The 23,451-nt window shown below is 36.5% G+C and overlaps 1 protein-coding gene across 2 annotated transcripts in view; it reads right to left on the bottom strand.

Moving 5' to 3' along the window:
* Positions 1–5,550: 5,550 nt before the first annotated feature.
* The window catches only part of LOC122304144 (persulfide dioxygenase ETHE1 homolog, mitochondrial), a 31,793-nt gene continuing 13,892 nt past the window's right edge, over positions 5,551–23,451 (bottom strand). Inside the window, exon 10 of one of the 2 annotated variants that reach the window (XM_043116234.1) lies at positions 5,551–5,734. The gene's annotated coding sequence lies outside the window, so the exon portion shown is untranslated. Of the gene's footprint in view, positions 5,735–11,642; positions 11,706–23,451 lie in introns of those variants that run through there. The other variant, XM_043116233.1, reaches the window with a different exon arrangement.

Raw genomic sequence — 23,451 nt, 5'->3', positions numbered from 1 at the left:
ACACAATGCTAGAAATTAGATAAAAAAGGGTTTGAAGGCCAACTTTAGGGTTTCAACCAAACTTTTGGGGTTTCAATTGGATTCCAACCATTTAGAGTTTCACTAGGGTTGAAACCCTCTTTGATCTGGATCAATTTGGTTGATCAAATGAAAAAAGTTTTGCTTAGGTGGCATGATCTCACATCTTGATTTCCTTAATCCATCTAATGGTTTATCTTTATGCCAAGTGTCTATTACTATTCACTATATGTGGCGAAGATCTTGCCAAGTTTCTAAATAAAACTTCTCTAACCTAATTTGAACATTCCATACTGTGATTTTAAAAACACTGCACTTAGTATGCTTATCAAGGTTACTATTCACTCTGAAAAATACATAATAAACTTAGTACTGAAAAATCCTAAATATTCATATTAACCTATAATGAAAATCGTTTACCAAAACTCAATACCGAAGTGCTCCTAAAAATAATTTCACAGTTTCGAATAGGTGTTTCGTTCAAAATTATGAAAATGAGTTATTGCGCTATAAATTCCTAAATATTCAACTAAGTCTAGTGGCGTGGACCATAACATATTCTGACACTTCTAACTACCTCAAACAATTAAAATCACATTTCTGACACTATAATGAGTGATACCACTGACTATGTTAACAGACTAAAACCTTTGCGATTAGTCAATTTATGAAAACTTACGGAGTGCTCACGAGCTTCCTAAAGTCTATATAAATTCTACCAATGAATTTCTAGCAGGCTATTACAATCACCATATCATAACCATATTCAGAATTAGAATAAAAATATATAAGCATGCCAAAGGTTTTTCATATTTATATCATATCAAATCACGTGCGGAACATATTTCTATCATTTCAATAATCAATAACAAATCCAAAATATTTCATATCACATGAAAAAAATCAAATATCACTCTTTTTTTACATTTCAGAACATATCAAATCTTACTCATGTCTATACTTTTCATGTCAAAAAGCATTTTCTATTTCATATAGATTTCATGAGTGAATGTAGAACACATAATTAAGGTTGTTTTCACATTCTCTTTTCAAAATATAACATGCACATTTTTACAAACCAACCTCAATTCATTTCCTTTTATGCAAATCTAGCATAAGAACCTTGTTTACATAGACTTTTTAACTTTTCTGAATCTTTCCATAATCGAGCCAAATGAAAACCAATCGACACCGATACGGAATACTTAAACGTTACTAAACATCTAAAAGAACTGCTAAAACTCTTCATCTACTTAAAAATCTTACCGAAATAGCTTTAGTCATCAGAAACCTAATAAATACCATTATCATTAAAAATAATCTTAACTTATTATAATATAATTTTTATCAAAATGTGGCGAAACAACTTACATTCATTTCAAAAATTAACTTGATCATATTTAAACTCTCTCTATAAACTATTATTAAAACGATAATTTAATACTACTAACATATAACGTAGTAGGAAATCATAACTTTTTTGAACAATAGTAGTTCACAAAATATATTTAATAATACTTACATTAAAAATCATCGTAAAATACTAATCATATCTAATTTAAAACTATCCAAGATTTATTCCATATAATAGGCTTCAAGTGTTTAAAAATAAAAGTTTAAACACTTACAGTTTACTACCAAAATTCCAATTATAAAAATATTAGCTATAAACTTGATTTCACAGAATATAAATGTGAAACCAGCACATTTATAAATATAATTTTTGAAACACGGTACAACGAGGCTACTAAGGGCAGCAGATAAAATTAGTAAGTCCAAAATATGATATCTATCGTAGATTAAAAATAAGGGTAAAAATGTAAGCACGTATTTATTCTAACAACTTAAAAGGCATGCATAAGTTTTAAGTAAAATGCAAAACCAACCGGCTGTGTGACGACGAACCCACCGAGAATGGCCAAGGATGATGGAAGCGGTGGTTGGACAAGATAGATAGTATGGCTCGGCTGAAGAGCACACAGAGAGAGAGAGAGAGAGAGAGAGAGAGACAGAGAGAGAGAGAGAGAGACAGAGAGAGAGAGAGAGAGAGAGAGAGAGAGAGAGAGAGAGAGAGAGAGAGATATGGACCATGATACATGGGGGTTGCAGTCCAACCATGGAGTCTTGCTTCGTGATCTGCAGTGGCTCCACTTGCACGTTCGCAGCTGGGCTACGACGCATGGATGGCAAATGACTAGGCGGCTTGCATAGGGGCAGTGATCGAAGGAAAACATGCTCTATTTTTTGCAGGTGAAAACAGAGGCCTCCTAGCTTGCGATGGTGGCTATGGCTTCGCGTGGCTTGGGCAGTGGGCAATGGGAAGGCCGTGAGGGTGCAATGTCTGGGACCTTGGGTTTAGATGGTATACATGGTTGGTTCCTTTCTCTTGGTGCCGAGTTGTTTGTACACGGGCTGGGTGGTTGGCTATGGGAACTTAAGGAGCAATAAGGTCGATTTGAGAACATGGAAAGGGATAAAAATTAGGGAGAGCATTTGAGATAAACGTGGACGTGGGTAACGGAAGGGGACAACGATTGGGGAAAATCTTGGGGGATGCAGTTCTGAAATGGCATGAGAATGGGTGAAAACGTTGGGGAAGAGAATAGGGAGTAGAAACCGTCATGGGAGGGAGGAAAAATTCATACAAATAAAAAGAGATCCCTTATCTAAACGGCGTCGTTCTCCAAAAGGACTAATGTTTTCACAACATGGGCTAAGTTATGGGCCTGGGTATTACATCCTTCTCCCCTTAAAAAAAATTTTGTCCTCAAAATTTGTTGCACCTAAAGCAAAGTCTAAAATTTTTTTCCTCATAATCCTTGCCTATTTTAATCCCCGTTTAATATGTCAAAGTTTATATTCCAAGATCCTAACTTTCCAATATTTTCACCCGTCGCCCTAACTATCTCCTAGTCTTCTTAGCAAACTCATTCCCACACCGAGCGTCGATCTTCATACCTCTCATGATCTAGTTCAAGCCTAAAATATAAACCTTAACAATTGAATTACAAGCCTAATAACAATTCCCTCTAGACATACACACTCATGCACATTGTATCGATTATTACACTTAAGTATGCAATCCATTTCAAAGTATAAACTTCCACAATAGCTCGATTAAAAGCCTATTAAAATTTTCACCCAACTTCCTATCCTCCTATCCTAACTTCATCTGACATAGCACATAGAACTATTAACCTAAAATGAGTAGTAAAATAAAACTCTCCAGTCCTTAATCTCACACTCAATTCACGAAGAAATCCAACTTAACTTGAGATCCCCAAAAATCTCTCATTCTTATAAATCTTCAAACTTGGAATCTATAACCACGATATTAAAACCTACGTGATCTCGAGTCGCAACTCATTTCCCAATCATCATTAAGCTTACTTGCAAACTATCGTATCACCACAAACCATGCTTTTGTTGTGTACTCTGATAACTACGCAAAAATTTCTAAAACTAGGATGCATAAATACATCAACATGGAGTCTAATCCATTCCCGCATCTACCAAGATAACTTTTACCACACTTTAATAACAAAAAATTTATTGTCTACCAAATCCATGCACACCCACTTATACTTTTAGATATCCTCTCTCGTTCTCAATTACAATCAAAAGTCATTAAGTACACATTTATGTCTGATGACCACACACTAGTACTCATGATATCCTTACCATCCTTTTGTTTTGGAGTGACCCAAGAACGCAGAAATCCATATGCCAAATCAAACCCATGAGGTGGATAGGGTTGGGTAGTTGTACAGGAATGATTGGAAATCAAAGATGCAGCGGTGAAGTTGGGACCTTCTCGCAGTTGGTGAAAGAGAAACTAGTCTAATGATTGCAATCAAAAATTAGACATAAATGGTTAATGACTATAGAAGGAATTAACTCGCACCTAAATTCTTTTTTTTTTTAATTCTTTTTTTACAAAAGATGCAAGAAAAATCTTTATTAAAAAAAAAATAGTTTCCAAAAGTACTATAATCAAAACGCTAACTTGAGTTGCCAATAAAATTTTTATTAGGTTGGACCAAGATACTTACCCAAAAAATGAATAAAAGAAGTATATCGGCAAAAAAATATATATATATAAAATAAAATAAGAGCGAAGTCCAAAATCTCAAATATTAGTGTCTACAAATGTCAAACCTAACTTCCGGCCAAACTTATATAGACCTTCAAAATTAGGGCTGAACAAAAAGGCCGAAATTTCGATCCGATCCGAAACCCGAAATTACCCAACCCTAAAACCCGGACCGTTTACGGATAAAATCAAGAACGGGTATTACCCGTTACCCGATTTCAAAGGAGCACGAGGAAGAAAATTAAATGGCAGACAAGAGGGTGGGGAAGTGAAGAAGTTTCCACCACCTCTTTCGTCGTTGAGCCCGAACGGCCAGAGAAATTTCTTTCTCCATGCAGTAAGGAAGGATGGACGGCTTGAGCTCACCGAGATGAGGATCAATAGAACTGAGATTCTTCGAGCTTCAAGAGAAGATGGATGCTTGAGACTTCACCTCATTAGAGACGACGATATCCAAGACTCGGTAGAAGAGGAGGAGGAGAACGTAGTAGATGAAGAAATAGAGGCAGAACAAGATAAAGAAGAAAAAGAAAAGGAAAAAGCAGTATTAGTAGAAAAAGAAGAACAGCAAGCTGAAGAAAAGGAAATAGGCAATCTTGTGCAACCAAATTGTTGAGGTACTGCAAGTGGTCGGAGGCAGCGGCAGATTCAGTGCAGATGGGGGGGAGCTTCTTGTGGTGGGTTTGGTCGAGACTTGGGAGGTAGAGTCGAGCAGAGATCGCGGTCCTATGACATTGTGTTTGGATGAGACTCCGGTTTCTAGATCTTTCTGGGTTTTTCTGTGAAATGTACATTGATTTCGAGTAATCGGTTAACCATTAATCGGTATAAACCATATTCGGGTAGGGTCGAGTATTTCTATTTTCGGGTCGGGTCGGGTCGGCGGGCAGCTCTATTCAAAATCTAAACTTTAAATCTTATCAAAATCATTTCTTAAAGTCCACAAAATAAGCCTACCGGATCTAAACTCATTGTAATAATATACACAAAATCCAAAATCTCAATATCATAGAGAACATTTTTAAAGTACGCAAAACGTCTAAACCTCAGATGACGTAAATCACCTTCCATGAGTATGCAAATGCGGAATCCTTAAATATCTTCAAAATCATATCTTGGACCTACAGAATTTCTAAAACCTTTGACCTCAGTAAAACTCATATTCCCAAACTCAACCAATAGAATCTCAAACCTTAGATATCTACATCATCATCCTTATAGTCCTTAAATCTCTACACCTCAAATATGAACGTTATTCCCTAAAACCCATAGATATCCAAATCTCATATGTTTATAGTCTACAGAACCACAAACCTAGCTCTAATAGCAATTGTAACGCCCTCGTCCCACAGAGGTCAGAGAGTTACTTCCGATCAATTAAACTCATATTTCAATAATATAATTACAGACTCCAAATTCCCAATATCATATAAAAATTGTGATTCAAACTAATTTGCTCAATATAATTAATTTTCCAAAATGCGAAGTCATCATAACACAATAAAATTTCTTAATAAACTTCGTCAATACACATATAGAAACTCTCTAAGCTTAACCACCATTCTTAAATCATCTCACCCAATGCTTCATAATCTGATCCTCAGCTGAAATATCCAAAATCATCTGAAAAATATTATGAAGATAAGGGGTGAGTTATCAACAACTTAGTAAGCAGAGCACATATACTAATGTGTACAACATTAGCCTTTTCATAAAGTTTCATATGCAAGAAACATAAACATTTCATTTTCACATGCAGATCTCAAAACATATTATCAGGTAGTATCATATTGTGAAATTTTTCCCTTTTCAATCTCGGAGCCCTGAGTGTGCACATAGGAAAGAACACATAAAAGTCCACTTTGCTTCCAAAGTGGGTGCACTCATATCATATCATGTTGGTACCAACCATATCACGTGAACCAGTATCATCATATCAGAACCATATTCAGAATTAGAATAAAAACAAATAAGCATGCCAAAAGGTTTTTCATATTTATATCATATCAAATCATGTGCAGAATACATTCATATCATTTTGAATGATCAATAACAAATCCAAAATATTTCATATCACATGAAAAAAAATCAAATATCATATTCGCTCTTTTTTTTACATTTCAAAACATGTCAAATATTGCTCATGTCTACACTTTTTATGTCAAAAAGCATTTTCTATTTCATATAGATTTCGTGAGTGAATGCATAACACATGACTGAGGTTATTTTCACATTCTCTTTTCAAAACATAACTTGCACATTTTATAAACCAACCTTAGTTCATTTCTTTTTATGCAAATCTAGTATATAAATCCTACTTACATAGACTTTTTAGCTTTTCTGAATCTTTCCACAATCAAGCCGAATGAAAACCAATCGACACCTATACAGAATACTAAACGCTACTAAGCTTCTAAAAGGATTGCTAAAACTCTCCATCTACTTAAAAATCATACTACAGAAACAGCTTTGATAACTATCTAGTTATCAGAAATCTAATAAATACAATTATCAATAAAAATAATCTTAACTTATTATAATATAATTTTTATCAAAATATGGTGAAACAACTTAAATTCATTTCAAAAATTAACATAATCATATTTAAAACAAATATCTCTATAAACTATTATTAAAACGGTAATTTAATACAACTAACATAGTATAGGAAATCATAAATTTCTTAAACAATTGTAGTTCATAAAATATATTTAATAATACTTATATTAAAAATCATCGTAAAATACTAATCATATCAAATTTAAAACTATCCAAGAATTATACCATATAATAGGCTTAAAGTGTTTAAAAATAAAAGTTTAAACACTTACTAAAATTTTAAACACTAACAATTTACTAACAAAAATCAAATTATAAAAATATTAGCTATAAACTTGATTTCACAGAATATAAATGTGAAATTAGCACATTTAAAAATATAAATTTTGAAACAAGGTAGAACGAGGCTACTATGGGTAGCAAATAAAATTAGTAAGTCCTAAATATGATATCTACCATAGATTAAAAATAAGGGTAAAAACGTAAGCCCATATTTATTCTCACAACTTAAAAGGCATCCTTGAGTTTTACGTAAAATACAGAACCAATGGGCTATGCGACAACGAACTCATCGAGAATGGCCAGGGACAACGGAAGCGGTGGTTGGACAAGATCAACAGTGTACGGCTTGGCTGAAGAGCACTGAGAGAGAGAGAGAGAGAGAGAGAGAGAGAGAGAGAGAGAGAGAGAGAGAGAGACAGAGAGACAGAGAGACAGAGAGACAGAGAGAGATAAAACCCAAGAGAAAGAGGGAGAGGGAGTTACGGACCATGCTACGTGGGGGTTGCGGTCCGACCATGGAGTCTTGTTTCGGTGGCTCCACTTGTGGGTTCATGGCTGGGCTACGACACATGGATGGCAAATGACTGGGCGGCTTGCATGGAGGCAATGATAGAAGGAAACATACTTTGTTTTTGGCAAGTGAAAATAGAGGCCTCTTAGCATGCGATGGTAGCTATGATTTCATGTGGCCTGGTAGTGGGCTATGGGAAGGCTGTGAGGGTGCAACGTCTGAGACCTTGGGTTTAGATGCTGTACATGGTTGGTTCCTTTCTCTCGATGCCGAGTTGTTTGTACACGGGCTAGGTGGTTGGCTATGGGAACTTGAGGAGGAACAAGGTTGATCTTAGAACACGGAAACAGGTAAAAATGAGAGAGAGAGCATTTGAGAGAAATGAGGACGTGGGTAACAGAAGGGGAAACGGTTGGGAAAAATCTTGGGGGATGCAGATTTGAAATAGCACGAGAAGGGGTGAGAATGTTGGGGAAGGGAAGATGGAGTGGAAACTGTCATGGGAGGGAAGAAAAAAAACATGAAAAGAAAAAGATATCCCTTACCTAAATAGTGTCGTTTACCAAAAGGGCTAATATTTTCATAGCTTGGGCCAAGTTATGGGCCTGGGTATTACAACAAATATATCAACTTCATATTGACTTAAAAATATACCTTGTTAAATGCCTGTCAAGTAAGCTATGAATTGTAACATAACATAGTTAGGGAGTATCAATGCCTTATTACAAAACGTTAGTATAACATAGTCTGTAACTAACATCATGGAATCATCAAATAATTTGCTTTATTTTCTTAATGGTAGCCAAAACCATCTCTACAAACATCACAATCAACTCCATTTTCTTGTCTGGATCGAGCTCATCCTCACTCAATTATGCACCAACTCCATTTTTTATTTTTGGTAGTTCATAATAGTTTATAGAGAGATTTCGAAAGAATGTGATCATGTTTACTTGTGTAACTAAAAAAGATGCCTAACTCCTAGGCATTGGCGAAAGTGGTAGGGACCTTGGTCTTGGGGGTATGTTCCCCCAAGGTCTAAGGCCAAACCTTAGGTACAAACAATTTCTAGGGCCCACAAAGTGCCAATGTTTTACCTAATTTGTGTGATGTGGGTGACTTGCAAGGGTCTAGAGTTTAACCAAATGGAAGTCTAACCTCGTCCATTGACCGTTGACGATCCTCAAAGGTTATTTCATTTCACTTCCACCAAAGACACCACCATGGACAAATTAGAACCACCATGGCATTTTCTTAAGTGAGAATTTTCCCCAATGAGGTTGTCCATACAATAAAAGCTACTTTTAGGGGAGCATTAGTCTCCCAAATGCACTTCCAAGGTAATGGGTTTGCATTGCATGAGGTGAGAGACTTGTAGAATGAAAAAACAATAAATCCCCCTTCCCTCACAAGTCATCACAACAACTTGTCAGCCTCTCCACCCTCACTCTAGAAGAGCATACAAGATTGTAAAACTCAGAGAAAGTGTCCACTTCCTAGTGTTGTGCAGCTCTAAAGAGATGTTCTACTGGGGAGATCCACTAGATAGGTCAAGAAGATCTTCAATTGAAGGTGCTTGCACCCATGAAATGTCATAAATAGCTAGGAAAGCTTCCTTGATGGGCCTATTGCCACTCCAAAGTTCATGCCAAAATTTAATTCTCAAATCGTCACCCACCTAGAAACAAGTATGCCTGAAGAAAGCATCCCATCCTCATCTGTAGGCTTCCAAAGCCCCACCCCATGTGATCCACTCACCTTGTTTGAGAACTATCCATCCCATCACCAAACTGAGTCGATAATAGCTCTCCATAAGGCCCCTCTTTCTAGTTGAACCACTTGCCCAAAAGAGTTTTATTGAAAACCAACAAGTTTTGAACTCCCAAACTGCCATTAAAAATTGAGGTGCATACTTGGAACCAATTCACAAGGTGGAATTTTAACTCTTCATCCATACCTCCCCACAGAGGGCCATCTTGGTGAGTAGTGGAAACTAAGATAAGAAATTGATCTAAGTTTGAAAAAAGTACTTTTAATCAAATTAACCATCCAACCTTTGGATAGATACATCATTTTCCAACAAGCCAACATTCTCTCATTTTTTTCAATCACCCAATTCAAATAGACAGATTTGGAGGCACCCAAGGGAAGGCCAAGATATTTGACAGGCAAAGAAAATACCTTGTACCCCAGAAGGTTGGCCAAAATCTCCACCTCAGAGACATTCCCAACTACAACCAATTATGACTTGGCAAGGTTCACTCTCGATCTAGAAGTAGCTTCCAAACAAAGAACAGCTCTGAAAGCTTGAATATGATCTTGGTTGGCCCCGTAAAAGATAAGTGCCATTACAAATATGAGGTGAGAGATATCTAATGTGCCCATGTTTACTTCCTCCATTGAGAGTCTAGAAAGGAATACGCCATCCACAATACTTGTAATCATTTTACTGAAAGCTTCTATTACAAAAAAATAAAATAAAAAATAAAAAAAGAAAAAAAAAGGAAAAAAGAAGAGTAATGGAGATGATGGATCATCTTTTTTAAAGCCCCGTGAGCTGTTAAAAATATCCACTGGTGTGCCATTCCCCAAAATAGCAAAGTGGGCGAGGATATGTAGTGTCTGATCCAAGCACACCATTTCTCCCCAAGTTGGCCCTTGCGAACAGCTTGATGCACTATCTCCCTTCAACCCTTTGATCGAAATGCGACAAAAGGAAAGAAAATCCATGGACCGACCCCATCGTCTCCACCCCGTAGGAACTACGAGATCACCCCAAGGACGCCTTCGGCATCCAGGGGTTGTGGACCGACCATAGAACCTTGTTCAATAAGTGGAATGCATTAGCTATCCTTTCTAAGGTTGGGCAGTAAGGGTTCAGAGAAGCTACACCATTCAGCTAGGGGAAAAGCTCAAGGAGGTGAGAACCATCCCACTCTCTTACACGCGCACACACAGACGACCAAGAGGGAAGTTTCTTATTCCCCATTTGGTTTCAACTCTTTTCTTTACAACCACACACATTCACTTGGGTAACTAGGGTTTTCTCTTCAAGAAAGAATGAACCCTAGATGCCTATGGGTTTTTCGATAAAAGAAACATGAGGTTTAAGGGACTAAGGTTTCGGTTTTTACTTGAAAAAGAGAAGCTAGGGTTTCACTCCTAGAGAGAAGAAAAAACCCGAATACCCTTGGCACTTTGAGTGTAGAAAACACAAGTTTTAGAAAGGTTTAAGTTTCAGTTTTCACTTGAAAAATAAACTAGGGTTTGAACTTTGAAGGAGTTTCGACCCTAGGGTTTTTGTTTTGAGAAAAACATTTGGAAAAGCACCCTAAACTCACACTCACTCACATTTTCGGAACGTAGGGTTTTTGTGTATGGATTTCTAATAAGACTACGTTGTATTCCCAGATTTTTACTATTTTAAATCATTGGATTTTTGTAAGTATACACTCAAGTTGCTATTGGTTAATACTTGCATATATTTGTTTAAATCCTTTTTATTGTTGTTGTTGTTTTGATTGCTATTCTTGTTTGCTTGATTTAATACTCTTACAAATTTGGAATATGAATATGGAATGATGAACATGAATCAGTTTATGATGACAAATGGTGATAAAATGCTTTACATGTTTTTGTTTTGAGGAAAAAGATATTGAGGTTTTAAAACTCCTGATGATTCGGCTTTATCATGCCTTGAATAATTCGGATCTTGCTCAAATGTCATGATTTCATGTCCTGTTTTACTATATCATGAATTCTAAGTATCTTGGATGAAGTTTGAAGCATGTTAAAGTGATGATCTTTCATGATTTTATGAATGCATGTTTCGGCCGAGACTTAAATTCATGGTTCTATGTATGAAATTTGATATCTCATATGTTATATGTTATCATGCTATGTGAAGCCCCCAAATCCCACGTACATACACGTGGAAATTGAAACATCGAGATGATGACAACACGGGTCATCACCTTATCACTAAGTGTCAAGTGTGTGTACATGCAACAAGTGTGCAAAAGAAAACACGCAGCGGATAAACAAGGTCATATAACTAAGTACCAGAATTTTTTCCATATTTAATACAAACCCGTTCAAAACATACATAATAAAATATTACAAGCCACAAATATCGTTTCACACCAAACTACAAAGCATAAACTCCAAATCAATACTCCGGCGGAGTCGCCTCCTCGGGCTCAGCCTCCTCCTTTTCCTCCTTCTTGACCTCTGCATCAAAATCTACGGTACGAAAATGATGCCATAGGTAAGTAAAGATCCAAATGTCACAAGATAAAAACATATTAAACTCAATAATATGCATGAAAGAATACCAAATGCACATAACCCATAAAACCACATTTTTTTCATGCACGCCAAAATCTCATTTTGACCCAAAACATTCCCTTTAAACATAGCCTCGCCATTATCCCCGATAATGGCCCAAAACCAAACCATCAGAGCACTGTAGACGGGAATCGCAAGCGGGAATCGTAAGCGGGACTCTACCACCATCCCTGCTCACCACCATCCCTACGCGTGCAACGTAGGCGGGAACCACAGGCAGGATTCTGCCACCTTCCCTGTTTACTACCATCCCTACACGTGCCTCTGACTTAAACCAGTCAATCCAATCGTTCACATATACCAAAAATATTTCTCGCTTGAAAGCCCAGTTTTCAAGTTTCAACACATGTACATACATGCAATGCACACCTCAAGATACAAAACATCCAACCAATCACAAAATCAACAAAACCAAGCAACTCCGTCATCAATCCATCCGACCCCTGAACTCATCGGACTCAGTCCGGAATCAACCAACTAGTCAAATAATTTATTGTAAGAGTAAAAATATATTTAAATCTAAAATAGAGTTTGGAAGATACTTACAGCGCTATAAGGTATTTTTTGAAAGATCACGACATTGCAAACAATGGAAAAAAAGCAACGTAACAGTATATTTTACACTGTGGCCGTGGGTTGTAAATTACCCACTTTCGAACGAGGACAAACCAAGACTTGAAATTGATAGGGAATGGCCTAGAGATGTTTATGAAACTAATGGAAGTGAGTTTTGGCCGTGGGTGGCGGTGGAAATGGCGGTGAAAGCAAAAAAGGAGCAAATCGGAGTTGAGCTCGTGGGAGTCGCTCCGGCAATGGATCAGGGGATGAAGTGGTGAAAAGGTGGTGGCCCAAGGTGGAGTGACGGCGCCGGAAACGGCCAAAAGCCGTGCGGCATAGATGGGCTATAGGGGGTTAACGGCGGCACGGGAGGGGCTGGTTTTTGGTGGGGTGGTGAGCCAGCTGGAGGGGAGCTGACCGGTGGGGGCAGTGTCAGCCACGTTGCCAGCGAGCGGCGGGTCTGGGCTGCACAACTGAACGACGTTAGTGATGAGAGAGAGAGAGAGAGAGAGAGAGAGAGAGAGAGAGAGAGAGAGAGAGAGAGAGAGAGAGAGAGAGAGAGAGAGCAGGTCGCGCGTGGGAGAGAGGAAAAAAAGAAGAAGAAAAAGAAAGAAAGAAGAAAGGGAAAGAAAAAAGAAAGAAAAATGAGAAAGGGAAAAAAGAAAAAGAGAAAAGAAAAGATGAAGAAAGAAAATGAGGTCCAGTCCTCACCTCCGGAGTCCAAAAACTGATCCGACGAAAACGATTTTAAAAATCATAAAATGACTAAAATAAATTAAACACCACATCAAATAAAATAAAACCAATTTAAAATAGAATAAATTAAAATAAAATAACCAATATATTAATTAAATTAAAATACTCCTTCAGTGAAAATACACGTAAAAAGGGGATGTCACATGTTATAAATCAAACGTGTTATGCATGGTTAGTTCATGCATGACATTTCATGTGTCATTTATTAAGTATAAGAGCGTATGTCTTAAGTCTCATGTCACATGCATTTGGGAAAAGTGATTTTCAAATAAAAACGTTTTCAAAAAACAAAAAGTGTTTTGGAAATAAAGTAGTGTTTTTAAAAGAAAATTTTTATCATGACCCCAAATGCTAGGACAGGGGAATGTCCTAGTGGAACTCCTCTGCCCACTCTGGAGTGCTTAAGAATGGAGTGGTAACGCCGGGGTCGACAAAGAACTGTCAACGTGCCCCAAATGGATACTTTTTAAAGGATGCCGGAGCGAGGTAGCACCTAACGCTAATGAGTGCCATGATTAAGGCAAGTAACTCGACAAAGTACTATCATCTTACTATGATATGAATATGTTTAAGACATATTCACCATTGTGCACGGACCATTGGTGGTGCGATAACTAGCAGGAACATGCGGTGCAAAAAGGGAGCTGTGATGTGTCCACAAGTGTTATAAGAATGAGGTCACGTGACTCTATGATATGCTCTGGATCACATCATGTGAATCATGTGATATGATATGCTCTGGATCACGTGATTAAGTAAGATAAGAATGATGAAAAAAGTATGTTTTCTCCAAAAGTCAAAGATTCTAGTACGTCTTTTGAAAAAGGTCAAATGCATAAGTCAAGTCTTCAGTCACGTCACGTGTCAAGTACATGTCTATACATGCATTGCATGATATACCTCTTGTATGCCTGTGTTAACTATGGTATGTTTTGTGATTACTTACTAAGATTTCTTGAAATCTCACTGTTACATTTTTCCAATATCATTCATGTCCCAGAATGGTAGAAGTAGTTATAGGTACGCCCGATAATCCCAAAGCATGAATCTAGACAGTTCTTTGATAGAAGACAAGTACACCATTTGGGGATGTATACGTTATGCATCGGTTGTGTTGGAATGCACTATTCCTTTTCTTCATGAATTGTTGAGGGGTCATTACGACCCTAGTTTTGATGTTTTGTGTTTGGATCCCTTATAGGTTTTGAAGTTTTCTTGGAACCTGAATCAAGTAACATGACTTCTCGAGGAAGCTAGCGCAATCTATGTGGATGGAATGAGGCTCTTTATGGAATTAGGATTCCCATCACCAGAAATGCGGAAGTCAATGGGAGCTTGCTTGATTCTGTCTCCCAATGGATCCCTGACAATGGGGAGATTGCATAATGAGAACCTACAGAGGTTTAGGTGGCCTGCCCATTTCTAGAGTGAGAAGAAAGGAAAAAAAAAAAGAGAGAAACTTTTAGTCCTGTGTTTTGGGAATTTGTTACTCTGATTATGTTTTGAGACTCTCGTTATGAATGATGGTATTTTAAAACAAGTTTAGGGACAAAAGTATTTTTTTTTTTTTAAGTACCATGTATTTTGCAATTGCCTATTACATTGCTTAGATTTTTCATTACCTTTTTACTGTTTTTCATTGAACGTTTATTGCATATTGCTAGACTATCTAGGGGCATGCAAATTATCTGTCATATACGAGGGGTGTGTAGTCTTGTGTTGCACATCCTGACATCTCAGTCACTATTAAATCCCAAGTGGGGGCTGGGGACACCACAACCCAATCTGACTTGATCCTGTTATTTAAACATTCATTAGTGATGAGTACCGAATCAAGAATCTGTCTACCGTTTACAAAGGCAATTTTGGAGCTCTTATATGATCTTCTCCATCACTATGCTCAATTTATTTGCCGAGAATTTCACTATAATTTTATACATCCCACTCACCAGGCTAATGGGGTGATAATCTTCTTACCTCTACGACTGTGTGTTTTCTCGACACAAGAGCAATGAAAATTACACTTGAGACTTTTTCAAAATTTCCAAACTCATGGAACACCACACCCCCCCCCCCCCCCCCCAAAAAAAAAGACTTTGGTTTTTTTGTCACTCTTGCAGCAAGTTTGAAAGAAAACCATAGTGAACCCATCAAGACCTAGGACATTGTCACCAACTATGTTCTTGAGCACTTCCAAATCTCTTTCTCCTTGAAATGCCTCTCTAGCCATCCCATGTCCTCTGATTAAAGAAGATCAAAAGTAAGTCTGTCAAGGTTCGATGTTCTAGAGTAAGTGCTCATAATACTAATTGATATGGTATGTGATATCAGGAAGATTAGAAATAACCACACCATCCACCACCATTGTTTCAATGGCATTCCTCCTATGAGAGTTAGTTACACAATGGAAGAACTTGGTACACCTGTCTCTCTCTTTCAACCATAAAGCCCTCGACTTTTATCTCCATGAGATTTCTTCCATTAGGATCTCCCTTTCTAAGTCCATATTCACATGAGTTTTAGGGACTCTCTAACATCTGAGAGAATCTCAACCTCCTCAACACCTTCCAAACCCTTAAGTTCATACAATAAAGAGTTCTTTTTGGAGTTCCACATTGCCAAACACCTACTCATTCCAAGCCTTTAGGTCCGTCTTTAACACCTTAAGCTTGCATGCCAAGATGTAACTAGGGGAGCCATAGTAAGTGGAAGAGGACCACCATTGCTAAAGTTTATGAACAAACCCTTCAAACTTCAATCTCTTACACAATCAAGGATAATAGGGAAGTGGTCTAAACGAAACCTAGGAAGTAATTTTTGGATAATATACGGATAGTGTGCTTCCCAATCTACGGATACCAAGATTCTACCTATTCTTAACCAAGAAGGATGCTCACAAGTGTTGGACCAAGTATAATCACCAGCAACAAGAGGGATGTCCAGTAGGTCTAGCTCAAAGATGAAAAACCTAATGACTCACTTGGAAATCAAATGACATTAAAATCACCTTCAATGCCCCATGGAATGCCCTATAAACTATAGACTCTTGCCAGCTCATCCAACAAAAACTTTCTCACATTATCTAAGTTTGGACCATAGAAACCTACAGAGGCCATAACAAACCATCCTTTGTGTTTTTAAACAAAAAAGCCACCATAAAGTTTCCCACGCATTCCTCCATCTTTTCTACTACCTTTCTATCCCACATTAAGAATAGTCCTCATGAAGCCCCATTAGAAGGCAAATAGGACAAGCCCACTTGTTGACATCCTTACAAACTTCTTATCACGTTTAAAAAGATCACTTCTAACTTCATCTCTTGAGGACAAACATCTGCATTCCAATTGTCGAGTTGATTTCTACCTGTCAATGCCCAACCCTTCGTTATCCCACAACTAGAGCTCCCATCTCTTGCCCCATAGTTAACCAACCAGGTAAGTCTCTTCAATTCTCTATCTCCTTTCTTCATTGAATTAGGCTCAACTTTTGAGCTAGATCACATCTGACCAAACTCAATGGTCCATAAATTGGTCCTCAAAACCAACACATGAGAGCCTTACACAATGTTGGATCTCCTTTGCATTTTGAAACACCCAATCCAACACCACTAGATAGTTGTTAAAATTCGGATGCAAGGACCTCGGTTGGTTACTCCCAGTTACGGATGCATAAGGTTCGTTCATCATTTCCATTCCACCATCTGCGAGTTGCCAAAGTGTAACAGCCAGCTAGAACTTCAGTGGTGGAATTTCTATTGGCTTTAGGAACCTCATGAAAACCCTGTAGTTAGAAGTGTCAGAATGAGTAGTCTGTGCCATTAGATTCAGTTAATTATTTAGGATTTTATGATGCAATAAGTCCATTTTCATAATTTCAAATAAAACGCTTATTCAAAACTGTATTTTTATTTTTAGGAGCACATCAGTGTTGAATTTCAGTAAATGAATTTCATTGTAAGTTCATATGAATACTTAGGATTTTTCAGTACTAAGTTTATAAGTTCACTTTTTTAGAGTGAATAGTAACCTCGATACGAGCACAAAATGCAATGTTTTCAAAATCACGATATGGAATGTCTAAATTAGGTTAGATAAGTTTTATTTGGACACTTGGCAAGATCTTAGCCATACATGATGAATAATATTAGACACTTGGCACCAACGAGAATCATTTGATGGATTTTGAAGGTATCAAAGTGTAAGATCATGCCACCAAAGCAAAACTCTAGTCCATCCGACCAATCAAATTGTGCCAAACCAAAGAAGATTTTCACCATTGTAAAACCCTATATAGTTGAAATCCAAATAAAAACCCAAAAGTATGGTTGAAACTGAAATCCTAAACGGTTTTATACAAACCCTAAAATTGAACTCCAAACCAAAACTAAATAGATTTCTAGCATTGTATTTAATAACTTGATTAAATCACTTCCACATACTATTAATCCTTCAAATTTATGTTATGACATCTTATCCAACATTTTTAATCCTAGATGTTTGATTAGGTGAAGAATAATTGGATTTAAACTTGATAGCAATTCAAACCCTCTTTATACCCCACATTAAGGCTCATTCGGTTAAGGCTGATGAATTTGGCCACCTTAGCATTACTTCTTGGCTAAATTTTGCACTCCTACTTGGCTAACCAGATCTGCCCAAGAAGGCCCTAGAGTTTACTTGAAGTGAAGGGCTAGATGCACCTCACTCTTTTACTTCTACAAGGCACCTTGGAGAGAAATATGTTGGGATATTTTGCCTACTAATTTGGATTGGCAAGACCAACACTCAAGCTCCCTTTTAGCCTTATCATCTTCCCTCACTTATGCAAGAAGCCCTCCAGCCCATTTCGCACGCAACCCATCATTTCTTTCCACTTTTCTTTGAAAGAAAACAAAACTCTCGGACAGCTTTTTTGTTTAGTTCTTTTACACACATGTTTCAAAGCTTTTGTATGTATTTTTAGTCTAGTTTACGTGGATACCTCATTTGTTCCATTTGAAGATCATTTGATCGATCAAAAGTTGTTTAAACCCCAAAACGGTCATTCTAGGCGATAAACTGGAGAGTATATTATATTTTGGAGTTTTTGACCAAGCTAATAAATAAATCTTGGTCCAAAATTTTTATGAAGTATTGTTAACATATGTATATGATTATTGATTGAGGATTTGTTGCACGACTAAAAGTTTTGAGGAAAGATTTTCTTAGATCTATAAACTTAGAAACTAGAAGAGGAACAACAGTTTTTGTTTTAAGAAAGTTTATATCTTTAGTGATTTAAACTTATTCCAATGGCTTTGGTATTTTTATTTGAGTATCCTAAGTCTCTTATATACATGTTAGAATGTTAGTTTGAAGATATTTGATGTTAGTTTCAAATATATGAATTTTAATGCAAGAAGATATTCGAATAGGTCAAAAAATTGATGTTCTTAGCTAAATCCGTGTTTTGGTTAAATTTTAACCATGTGATCTTGTGTTTGAAGCTTTGATCTATTTTAGGACACATTTTTAAAACCATGTGATGTTTTGCTTGGAAAATAAGATCTTTTTAAGTCATGGATCAAGAGGTTGATCAAAACTAGTTTGGAAACAAAAATCTATTTTTGAACTTAGAAAGAAATCGAAAATTTCAAGTATTGTTTTAGTGGTTTTGATGAATTTTGTCATGATTCAAAACATGATTATTATTAAGAATATGTTATGAGTATATTAGAAGAAAAATTTTGGTTTAATCATGGCTTTTGAAATTTAGAAGAATTGCAACAAAAATCACAAGGGGGATAGCCTAAGTTTTGGCCACTATGGAGTTTTCATAGTTGTTTTTATTTTTAAATTTTTCTGAATTGATATTTGAGTTTAGAATAAAATTTACATAAGGTATGTAAATTTTGATGATTTTTGGAATGCAAAATCTTTAAGTTATGACTAAAATGGTTATTTTCCCACATGTAGAGGGTAAAATGATAATTTTACTCTAAATTTATATTTTTTTTCATGTTTCTAACTGTCAATGGTTAAGTTCTAACCTTCATAATCACTACTTACAATTCCTCGTGATCACGTTTGAATTTTGCATAGAAACGCAAAGACCAAAGTATGTTAACTTTTAACTTATTATTAGTTTACTGTGTATGTGTGATGAGTAAAGGAATTAAAGTTTATGTATGTATGCTATCATATATGCAATGCAATGCCATGACATGTCATTATATGTTCATCTGTTACACAATTTATTCTATCTTGAATTATTTATCGGTTACATAATATATTCTATTACGTATTACTATACATTGCAAGTATGTCATGTTACATTACGCCATCTATTACATGTATTCCATGTCACAAAATATTCATCGTTACACGTATACCATGTTATGAAATGTTGTCTGTTACATGTCATGATACGTTTTGTCTTTCGACTTATTTTCAAGTCATGTCAAGTTCACGCTCATGTACATTCTTGTGCGGTTAAGTTATTGTTCAGTTTATGGTTATTATTAAATCATGGTAACCCCATGAGATAAGAATACGCTATCATGGTAACCCCATGAGATAAGACTACTCTATCATGATAACTTCATGAGATAAAAATACGTTATCATGGTAACCCCATGAGATAAAACTACACTATCACGGGAATATCATGAAATAAGACTACGCTATCATGGTATCACGGGAATATCATGAAATAAGACTACGCTATCATGGTAACACTATGAGACAAGAATATGTTTCAAGTTTATGTTCATGTTATGTACAAGTTCACATTCATGCTATGTTTCAAGTCATGTTATGTTTTAAGTTCACGTTCATGTCAAGTTCACATTGATGTTACGTTCATGTTCATGTCATGTCAAATTTAGTTCACGTTTCAGTTCAAGTTATATCAGTTATGCCATATTATATGTTAAGATATGCGTTCATACTATGTTTCAAGTTCACGTTCATGTCAAGTTCACGTACATGTTCATGTCATGTCAAGTTTAGTTCATATTTCAGTTCAAATTATGTTAGTTATGCCATGTTATATGTTAAGATATGCTATCCTTACTTATGACTTTGATTATGCATTTATACTTTAACTGCCATGTATGCATCATTAACTTCTGTAAAAGTTTTCTGATAACTTGCTGAGATTTGATTACAAATCTCAATGTGATAGTCCAAACTACCATTCCCCCTCGAATGGTAGATCTTGTCTTAGGATCTGAAGGAGAATGAATCAACCAACTGGAAACAGTCGACTAGATGACAGTACGACGTCGATGGATAGCATAGTAGTTACCTTAGTTTACTATTTGTACTTATGGAGTTCAATCTCCAACACTCTTTTTATTACAACCATTTTGGACTAAAGTTGTGATCATAGTTGTTTAGCATGTTGATATGTAAAAGTACATTTTAAGTATTTAGGATATTTTCAGTTTGGTGTATAGTATTGCTCAATAAATAAAAAAATTATCCGCTACAAATATTGCACAATGCTAGATGCATGTTAGTAACATTGCATCTTATATGTCATTAATAGAAGGTAAGTAACCTTGTGTCTCATATATCAGCACTTCAAATGTCCGTCCAATCCCAAACAGAATTTAGAGACATTACACAAAGCCCTTCCTCTTCAATGTTATGTCTATTCTCATAATCGATTAAGTATAGGTCCGAGATTTCCTAGTAACACAAGTTCTTTCATGTCACTAATCATTTTTGGAAGAGCCAAATGTGCAGAAACAAATTGTACTACATCATTTACAGATGACATTGGCGTTGCGACCAGAAATTGTCAGACAGACCAAACCTAACAAAGGTGCATCTGGTGATCTCACTTTCAAATTGGATTGAATGCCCTCCTTGTGGGGATTCTTCACATTATATAGAACACTCACTAATTACAAGGTTGGAAATTAGCCATTACAACAATCAACTCTAACTAAATAAGAAAATTATAAAGTCCTACTTATTTGCAGAATCAATGTTGTGATCAAGCTATTTACAGCTAGAAAATATTGTCTAAATAAGGAATATAAAATATGGTCTGAATAAGGAAGGTATGACTAAAATATGTACACTGATAACTACATTCCAGATTACATCCCCCCTTAAACTGACGTTGGTCGATCAAGAAGCATCAATTTGCCTACAAGAAACTAATGACGTTGACGTGTCATGGCCTAGGTAAACATATCAACTATCTGGAGATCAGTGGAAATATAAGGAAGAGAAATAATACGAGTTTCCAAGTCTTCCCGAATGGAATGCCAATCCACCTCAATGTGTTTTGTATGCTCATGAAAGACAGGATTAGCAGCAATCTGAACGACACTAGTAATAGTCCACCCCATACTCTTGTATGTTGCCAAGTGCAACCAACCCTGCCTTATATCGATCCAGAGTGCTATCAGAACGTAGCCCACTTACAACCAATGGCCTTAACCGTGGCAAGACAAGGAACATCCCATGTGTGATTGTCTTGGAGAGCCCGAAGTTCTTTAGCCATCGCCTCACGCCAACATTCATGTTTAACTACCTCGAAATAACCTGAAGGAATGGGAATGGAAGATAAAGTAGCATGGACAGAGGTATGTGAAAAACCATACCGATTAGGGACACGAGATACCTTGGTCAAACGACAAGGAACTATGTGGAAGTCTGGAACACATGTAGAAGAGGTAGTCGAAGCTGGGTCAGGTGGCAGATTAGGCTTAGGAAAGGACAAAGTTGGTCGTCGTTGCTCATACACAAGTTTAGGTTTGAATCGGTCAAGAGAAGAAGTTAAGTCATCAAAATGCAGTAAAACATACATCTCAGGTAAAGACTCAACATGAGTAAACAAGAACGATTGGTTTTCAAAGAAAACAACAGGACGAGAAATACGAAATATGTTAAAGCATGGATCATAGCAAACATAGCATTTGTGTGAAATACTATACCCTAGAAAAGCATACCTAACATACTGAGTAGATAATTCATGATGCTCATGAGATGACAAATGAACAAAACATACACAACCAAAAGTATGCATATGATAACAAGGATGCTGATAATAAAGACGAAAGTAAGGAGTGTTAAAATTCAAGACATTAGAAGACAATCTATTAATTAAATAAGCCACCGTAGACAAAGCTTCAACCCAGAATTCAGGCAGAATAGAGGACTGAAGCAATAGTGTACGAACAACATCCAACAAATGTTGATTTTTTCGTTCAGCCACACCATTTTGCCGAGGTGTATAAGGCTAAGAGCGTTGAGAAGCAATGCCTTTTTGTTGAAGAAACTCATGAAACATATATACCACCTGAATCAGACCTTAAAGTTTTGATCCCTGACAAGAACTGAGTCTCAACATAGGCGATGAATAGTTAAAAGACAGAGAAAACCTTAGATTTAGAACGTAGAAAATAAATTCAGGTATACTTGATATAATCATCAATGAAAATAACAAAATATTTATAATTCGCATGTGAAATAACAGGAGAAATTCCCCACACATCACTATGAATCACATCAAAGTATTGTTTAGCATGACTACCATGAGAGGAAAATGAGAGGGACTTTTACCTAATTTGCATGTGAAGCAATCAAAAGAAAGATGAGAGGAAAATTGATCTTTATTGTCCAACAAACTAGAGTTTATTGAATGAGATAAAACATCAGAGTTAAGATGACCCAACCGTTTTTGCCATATTTCACCCTTATTCTTTATGGTGTTACAAGCTAAAGAAATAACAGCAGGAATGAAAAACTGCAAAGGAAACAATCATCCACTTTTAGGCCACTTCGCAAGTATCTTCCCCAACACTTGATCTTACACAAGACAACCATCATGAGAAAAACAAACATCACAGTTGTTATCTACCAATTGGCCTACTGATATAAGACTAGTAGAAAGCTCAAGAGATACAAAACATCTCTAACTGTGGAATTAACATCACCAACAGCATGAATAGGTAATTGACTACCATTAGCAATTTGAATATGTGACGATCCATTATAATTTTGAGCATTGCTAAGAGTATCGGAAGAACTAGCCATGTGATTAGACGCACCAAAATCAACAAGCCAAGATAAGGATGATGGTGTACCGTTACATTGCAACCCTAAGGCTGGAAAAGCTTAAATAATCATCTCTTGGACCATCTCAAGAGTAAGAGTTGAGGAATCACCAACAATTGCAAAATTAGTGGAAGTAGAGGGACCCACAATGGCCTGATAAGCATTAACCTAACAATTCTAGGAACAAATAGGACATTCTTTGATAATATGGCTCGGCTTCTTACAGTAGTTGCAAGATTTCCTCGCACAGTGGGCAATAATATGTCTGTAGT

Source organism: Carya illinoinensis, chromosome 3 (genome assembly GCF_018687715.1).
Source record: "Carya illinoinensis cultivar Pawnee chromosome 3, C.illinoinensisPawnee_v1, whole genome shotgun sequence".
Taxonomy (NCBI): domain Eukaryota; kingdom Viridiplantae; phylum Streptophyta; class Magnoliopsida; order Fagales; family Juglandaceae; genus Carya; species Carya illinoinensis.
The sequence above is the reverse complement of the archived record's forward strand: the minus strand, read 5'-3'. Positions and strand labels throughout refer to the sequence as shown.